This window comes from Amblyomma maculatum, chromosome 2, assembly GCF_055883805.1.
Source record: "Amblyomma maculatum isolate TAMU_Amacu chromosome 2, ASM5588380v1, whole genome shotgun sequence".
Lineage (NCBI taxonomy): Eukaryota > Metazoa > Arthropoda > Arachnida > Ixodida > Ixodidae > Amblyomma > Amblyomma maculatum.
The window spans coordinates 184,499,103-184,506,858 of NC_139345.1; the positions used below are offsets into that span (position 1 = coordinate 184,499,103).

General features: G+C 48.5%; 1 pseudogene; it reads left to right on the forward strand.

The window, feature by feature from the left end:
* The first annotated feature begins 363 nt into the window (after positions 1–363).
* LOC146200589 (uncharacterized) lies at positions 364–1,408 on the forward strand (annotated as a pseudogene).
* Positions 1,409–7,756: the final 6,348 nt, after the last annotated feature.

The following is a 7,756-nucleotide window of genomic DNA, read 5'->3' on the forward strand; positions in this document are numbered from 1 at the left end:
GATCATGTGCCCCCATGTTCGAGTATTATGATGTCCGCGAATTCCCTCCGAATGCAAGATACAGAAGCTGTCGTCGAGACCTAACCGAAACTGCTTACAGAAAGAGTGATAGCCAGGTTTGTTGTTCTACGAATTCTACTACAACACTGAACCGCTGCACGACGTAAACCCGGCATTACCTCCAAATTGTCACGAAAACCTACACAGCCTGCTCAGTCGCTACTCTAATGCATATGCCAGATCACCACGCGTGGGTCGAACGGACCAGGGTCCTTCGCAAGGCTGCAGACGCACCTCGAAGAAACGGATCAGATGCCCGAGACGATCTACGGCTTCAGGCAACATCTCAGCACCCAATACGTGATGATCCAACTTCACGAACTGGTCGCCAAGACGGAAACTAGGCATGCGCAGCGCGGTACAGTCGCCCTCGACCTTAAGGAAGCGTTTGATGACGTGTCCCACGCGAGCGTGTTTCAGAACCTGAATATTACCAGGTGTGGCCGAAAGACATTATAAAGCTACATCAAAGATTTTCTGTCAAACCGAACAGCAACCATCAGGATATTGGAGGAGAAGTCGGGCCCTGTCGAGCTCAGCATAGGGGCACCCCATAGGGATCGGTCTTGTCGCCCCTGCCCTTCAATCAGGCCCTCCTGCCCCTGCCTGATCTAATCAAGCAAATCGAAGGCCTGGATTACGCGTTCTACGCCGGCGATATTACGGTGTGGATGGCTCGAGCCGGGTTTGATGCCTGGAAGGAGAAAGCCTCGCAGAAGGCGGCAAAGGCCGTGCACGAGTACGCAAAGTCGTGCGGACTGAGCAGCACTCCCCAGAAATCAGAGCAGCTTATGATCCAACCGGGAAAATTCAAGAAATAGCTGCCGATGAACGTGATCGTCACTATCGACGGAACGACCATTAAGCCAACACAGCTGATACTTGAGACCGCTACTATTTCTGCTACTATGGTCTGAAGCTACTAACTTCAGACCGACGGGAAGGCACACGCCGCCATCACAAAGATCAAGACTACATCCGAACAGATACTCAGTATGATTAAAAGGGTATCAATAGAAACCAAGGCCTCAAAGAGGACGATGCCATGCGTCTGATACGCACGTTCGTCGTGTCGCGGGTTACCTACTTCGCCCCCTATCTCCAGCTGGCGAAGGCGAACAAAGACATATTAAACAAGATGCTTCGTAAGGCAAAGAAGCAAGCACTGGGCATGCCCATATACTCGTCCACGGAAAGACTGCTAGACATGGACGACCGAACACGGTGGAGGAGTTCACTGAAGCCCACTAAAGCCCATGTGGCTAAGCCAGAATCGGAGAATCTGGCTTAGCCACACGGAACACGGCCGAGCCGTCCTACGCAAGACAGGATAGCAGATTGAGTAAGTACCCATCAAGGAAGCTGTTCCGGAAGACTGGAAGACGACCATTCATACCAGCCTCCTTCCCCGGATCATGACGTCGGGCAAGGACGACGAGAAGCGCACCGCGCGGGCCAAAGCCATAGCCCCAAAGCTGGAAAAGAATCCTAAAATCCTCTACGCGGACGAAACTATCAAACTGTTTCAGGTCATTTTGATGGCACTTTGGAAACGACATATTCAGAGAGAAGGACAGTGTAACATGATTTCTCTTGACATGCGTAATAATTTGTTCTTTCATCAACTCTATAATCATGGGTATCAAATGATTGGGTGTTCTGAGCTTAATAAGATGATAATTGTTGTAAAGCGATTTTAGTGAGTCATGGGACTGGACAGTAATGTGATTTGGTGTGGCATGCGCAATAACGCGCCACTTTTTCAACCGTATCATCACAGGTGTCAAATGAAAGGCTTTTTCAGCTTAATAAGGCGAATATTGCAGTACACGGTTTTCCTGATTCACATGAAAGTGCTGTGGCATTTGGCGTGACATGCGCGATAATGTGCCACCGTTTGATCCCTGTCATCATAGAATCATATATACCGGCCTTTTGAACCTGATAAGGCGAATACTGTTTCAAGACGAATTTGCTCAGTAATGCGACAGTGTTGTCATTTGGCGCGATATGTCTGACAATCTTCCAGTTTTTGGACACTATCATAATGGGTATCAGATAAATAGGCTTTCTGCGCGCAAAGGCTATATATTGCAGCCCAACGATTGTGCCCAGACATGTGACGACGTTAAGTGGTTTACTGTGACAAGCGTAAAACATTACCTTTGAAACCCTGTCGAAAAATGTATCAAATGTTTCGCTTTATGTTTTCGCTAACTCATCGCACGCTTTTCATGTGACATCCGGAAAGAAAATTATGAAGGCGCACCCCGGCAAAAGCTTTGACGATTGGTATGAAATTGATGTACATTCTGAGTGTATAGGGCCATCATTACAACGGAATGTACCGCTGAGTCAGCAGCCATTGTTACATATGACTTCCCGTAACATGGTGTAAGGTTTTCCGCTTTTTATCAATATGGTAAATAAAAGGCTTTTTTATGCGGAATTGGCGTGCCTGCGTTCAGTCAATTTGCTGACTCAATACGTGTTTTCACGCTGGTGCGGGTGGTGGTGAAAACATTTATTATAATACATATAGGTATATACACTAGGTGGGATGCCTAGACAGGCACTCCATTGGCGTTGCCGCAGCCCGGGCGCGATGCGTTAAGACCTTTTGGGCCTCCAGGGTGCAGCAGCCGGGCAGGGTTGCCTCAGCTCGCATGAAGTATGCCCACTTTCGCACAGGTGGGTAGATAGGCTGGCAGTTCGATCTGTATGGCATTAACGTAGTAGAAGGCACGCATAAATTCAACCATCTATATTAAATGTGCATTTACATCACAGAGTACACTAGCACCTTGCTTTTAGCCTTCATCGATAACTTGCCGCCGCGGTCAGCTTGGAATTCCTGCCGCCGGGATCTTCGCTTTATCTACTGGAGTGGCAGGCGTGAAAAATTACCATACACTTCGCAACCCCCGCAGCTAACGCTGGTGTTTCAGATCGGTGTAGAAGAGCTTTCGATTTCCACGGTGGCTATCTTGAGGGTAGTGAAAATGTGTAGAGGAGAACGAGATCTACCGTTATATGCAAAAACAGAGAACAGCGTATTCAGATGGTAGCGGTACAAGATTACTACTACTCCAACAAAACATTACTTCTGTGATTTGGAGGCTTATATATCGTTGGAAAATTAGCGCCATAACTCTCCTTTATTCATGCGTTATACCCCCGTCATGGAGAAACTTTAGATCCTCATTGAAATCGATCTGCATTCAGTGCATTGGAGATCGAGACTGTCACAAGGCCACATTGAAACGCAATCGAACCTGAGTCGGATTGGCTTACTCAAGCTTTCCTGAGTTTTCAAGCACTCTCGAGAGCGGGCGTCGACACCCTCGTCATTACTAACTTCTAAAAATAAGAGCGCACGAGCGCAATAAAAAAAAATAATACGACAGATATGTATGATAAAACGTTTTAGAACTATATGCTTGTTACATAAAGGTACTTTTATGATCTCGACACCAAGCTTGGCGCCACCTATAGCATGAGAAAAAAATTTCTCAGTCTTTGAAAACGCTCGTGTAGCACCGCATGCTTCAATCCTTGATAACCTGAACGCACATCGAGATGAATGATGGTCAGATATATTCGTGTGACACAGCTTATCAAATAGTTGTATCTCTTCTGTGACCTTTTTGTCCTTTCTTTCGTACAAGCTGCTCGTTTTCGGCAACAGGGCTCTATATCCTTCCACCCCCATCTGCACTCTCAAACGCACTTCGCATGCACATAGCCGCGACAATATTCTACAGCGTTGATTTAGCGTTTGGTTGATGCATTAGAACCGCGTTTTAAGGCGAAACCATCTAAGTTATTGACAGAAGGTTGTCTACAGAAAGTTGTCAGCAGAAGATTGTCAGCAGAGGTGTCATGCTTTCGAGAGCGAGAGTTAAAAATAAATGAATAAACTTTGTCTCCACCGGGCTTCGAACCTTCATCGCTTTGATCCCCAGCCCAGCGCTTTAGCAACTGCGTCATGCCCGGATTTTGTTTCCTTTTTGCCTGGCTTTGGTAGACGACATAACACAAAACTCCTGTCAAAATATGAAAAAAGACACACAAGGCAATGTACATGAACTCCCGCAGCGACACCAAAAGCTGTACCACTGAGAGCCATTTGGGACGATCTGCAGCCACTTTTTGGATCGCAATAAACCACTCCATATAACCCCAAAGAGCGAAAACAACAAGCCGAGGTTCTACGTGGTAACCAAACGGCGGCGACGACGGCGCACAACAGCCCTGTCAGCATACAGCAATCAACCTCGGAGGCAACTGTGCTTGATAATCAGGATTTCCCTCCCCTACAAAGTCAGCGGTTGCCGAAGACACGAGACAATGAACGTAAAACTAATCGGCAAGACGCGCATAAATCCTCTACACAATCTGATAGCAATAGTCAAAGGAACGCCACCTCATCCCTAGCCACGGTTTCTGAGCATACCGCGACGGCACCAAAGCAAGTGCGCGTACATCGGGCTCACGCTGAATCTCTCTGTGATACGCAACGCGGCGCACAAATGAATCTTGCGAAGGAACGTTCGCATACGCTACACTTAGATGAAAACCAGCTCACGCACATTATCGAACTGGTCACTTCCGAGGTGATCAAGCATATGCTGCCACTCTTGGGAATGTCACAGGTTTCTCCTAATCAAATGTCCGAAATTGGGCACACATCATCTCCAGTTCCGCGTACCTTTCAGTTTAAAAATGGCAAGCATTAGCGCGAAACCACATGACATTTTTGCTTCGGACTCTCCTACATGGTTATTGCAATAGAACTGTCGGGGAATCCGTCGCAAACAAGCGGAACTTCAGAGGAGACTGTCCATCACGTCAACGCCTCCTATAGCTATCCTGCTTCAGGAGACCGCCATTAATAAGCCCAATTTAATAGGGTACAATTCTTACTCCACCCCTTCCATAAAGCACCGACGCCCCGGGCCAGGATCGCGAACAGCGGCTCCAATGGCCAATGGGCAGGCATGCGTCCTTGTTCTGTCGCGTACTGCCCATACTGAACTAGATAATTCCGCGTGGTGCACGCAGACGCAGGAGGTAGCGGGAGTACGCCTTAGCTTAGATAGCGACCAACAAGCCTTAGTTTTTTCAGTTTATGCGAGATCATTCGGTACTACGACATATCGAGTGGATGTCTTTTTTAGAGCACTTCTTAAGGATATATCCCCAGGATCGCGTTGTGGTTGGGGGTGATTTTAACGCCATGCACACCAGCTGGGGATATAATCGCTCAGATGCTAGGGGAAGGCACCTTTGGCAGCAAATTGTCAGAGCGAAATTGACCATAGCCAAAGACCTCACTCTACCCACTCGCCTTGGCCAGCACAAAGGTCAACAAGACACTTCCCCAGACTTGACACTAGTCTCTCATCCCAGTGAGATCCTATGGTCACGGGCTGATGATGTCATGGGCAGTGATCATTATCCCGTGGTGGTCTCATGGGCTGCTCGAAGGCGAAAGTCATTACAGCGACAACAAGGCCGTCGAATTGAGGAGCACGTCTCATGGGACGATTTCCGTAGGATGCTCGGTGAGGTGAATGTTCCCACAGGATTAGACGAGCTAATCACTCAGATCACCGATGTCAAGAAGAAATCTACAACGAAGCTTTCAGTCAAATTTGATGCCCCAAAGCCGGACTCTCACCTTTTGCGTCTGTGGAATCGTAGGCTTCGTGCTCTCAAGGCGTATCGCCGATCAGGCCGGACATCCCATCGGAGGCGTGCTCTCGCTCACATTAGCCAAGAAGTTGAGAAGTATACTTTGCACCTCGCTCTCCAAGACTGGCAGCTGCTGTGCCACTCACTCAATGAAACAGTTATCTTGTCGAAGGCCTGGCACATATTTCGAGCTATCCTTGGACGCAAGAAGCCGATTTCCCCTGCCCAAAGTATGGCCCTGAAATTGAACGTCTCCCCGGCAGAGGTAGTTATACAAGCAGGGAAGGTATTTTTTCCCCAACCTGAAAATGCGGATGCCTTGCCTGCGGAACCCTCATCAGGTACATTAAACGAATACGACGTTCCCTTCATATTAGACGAACTGGAGGCAGCACTTTATGACTCCAATCACAATAGCGCCCCAGGACCGGATGGTATAAGCTATTCAACACTTCTGAACCTTCCCAAGTCACACAAACTTACCCTGCTGAAAGAGATGAACAAATACTGGGCCGACGGTGATCTTCCTCTTGCTTGGAAGAAGTCAGTGGTAATACCAATTCCAAAACCTGGCAAGCCAAGTCGAACATTACAAGACCTCAGGCCGATATCGCTGACGTCCAACCTTTGCAAGGTCATGGAACGTATGGCTCTAAGAAGACTTTAATGGTACTTAGACAAGTACAACGTCCTGTCTCCTATGCAAGTAGGTTTTCGTCGAGGTCTCTGCGCCCAAGATATTCTCAGAAGGCTTCATAACGACGTTCTCGCATACCCTAGCAGCGCACAGCTCCGAGTGGTTGTTGGGGTCGACATCAGAAAGGCGTTTGATTCCGTGCCCCACTCGACCATACTTCGCCTGCTCCAGGAAGTGGGGATAGGCGGCAACCTCTACCGCTTCGTGAAAGCCTTTCTTGCAGAAAGAACCTTTTCAGTAATGGTTGGAGATACTCAGGGTGGTTGGCAACGCAACCAAACAGGTGTCCCCCAAGGCGCTGTCTTATCACCGGCTCTCTTCAATATAGCTATGTCAGGTCTCCCGCCAATGCTGTCGTTGATACCCAATCTCAATTTCGCCGTGTATGCGGAAGATATAACGCTGTGGACCAATTCAGGGTCCGCTGCAGAGCAAACAAGCCCTACAGACAGGCCTCAATGCCGTCCATGAATACATCGAGAAGTGGGGAATGAAAACCTCTCCGGAAAAAAACGAGTATGTGGTTGTCATTAACGATCCGCGGGCACGAGCCGAGGCAGAACGCAAACTTATCTCTCTTCATTTAGGGAACTCGGCTATTTGCCGGAAACCAGCAATCCGTATACTAGGCATGCTTATTGACTAGGATGGAGGAGCCAAAAGCTGGCTTCATAACGCGATGCTTAGCTGTCATCAGGCTTTACACCTAATACGCCGCGTCTCTGCGCGTGGATGAGGAATCAAGGAGGTGGGGCTCCGTCAGATGGCATTAGCACTCATAACATCGAAAATCCTGTACGCATATCCGTACATGCGACTTAACGCGACCCAACGCCTTCAGCTTGAGCGAATCAATCGCAAGGCGATGCGCCTAGTTACTGGTCTGCCACAGTACTGCCCAGTAGTGAACCTACACGCATGCAGCAATATTGATGCCCTTCAAGATCTGGCAGAGCAGCAATTGCAAGCCCAGCGAGTCAGTCTCTCCACAACGGCGGCTGGCCAACAGATCCTGCAGGCATTAGGCTACAACGTTGGCAACTTAGAGCCACTTTCGTCCGCCGCCCCACCATGGGAGTTGACTTAGTAGATGGTATACCATTACCAAAGAATATGAGTTCGGCTAATCATCAAAGGCGCAAAGCTGCCGCCAAATCTCATAGGAAGATGTCACACAAGCTAGCCCAGGAAGGAGCTATCCAACTATACACAGACGCCGCTCAGTTTGAACACTGCGCAGCTATAGCTTGTCACGACTCTGTGTCAGATACCTCGGTAGTTCAACGGCTTTCCGAGGAACAC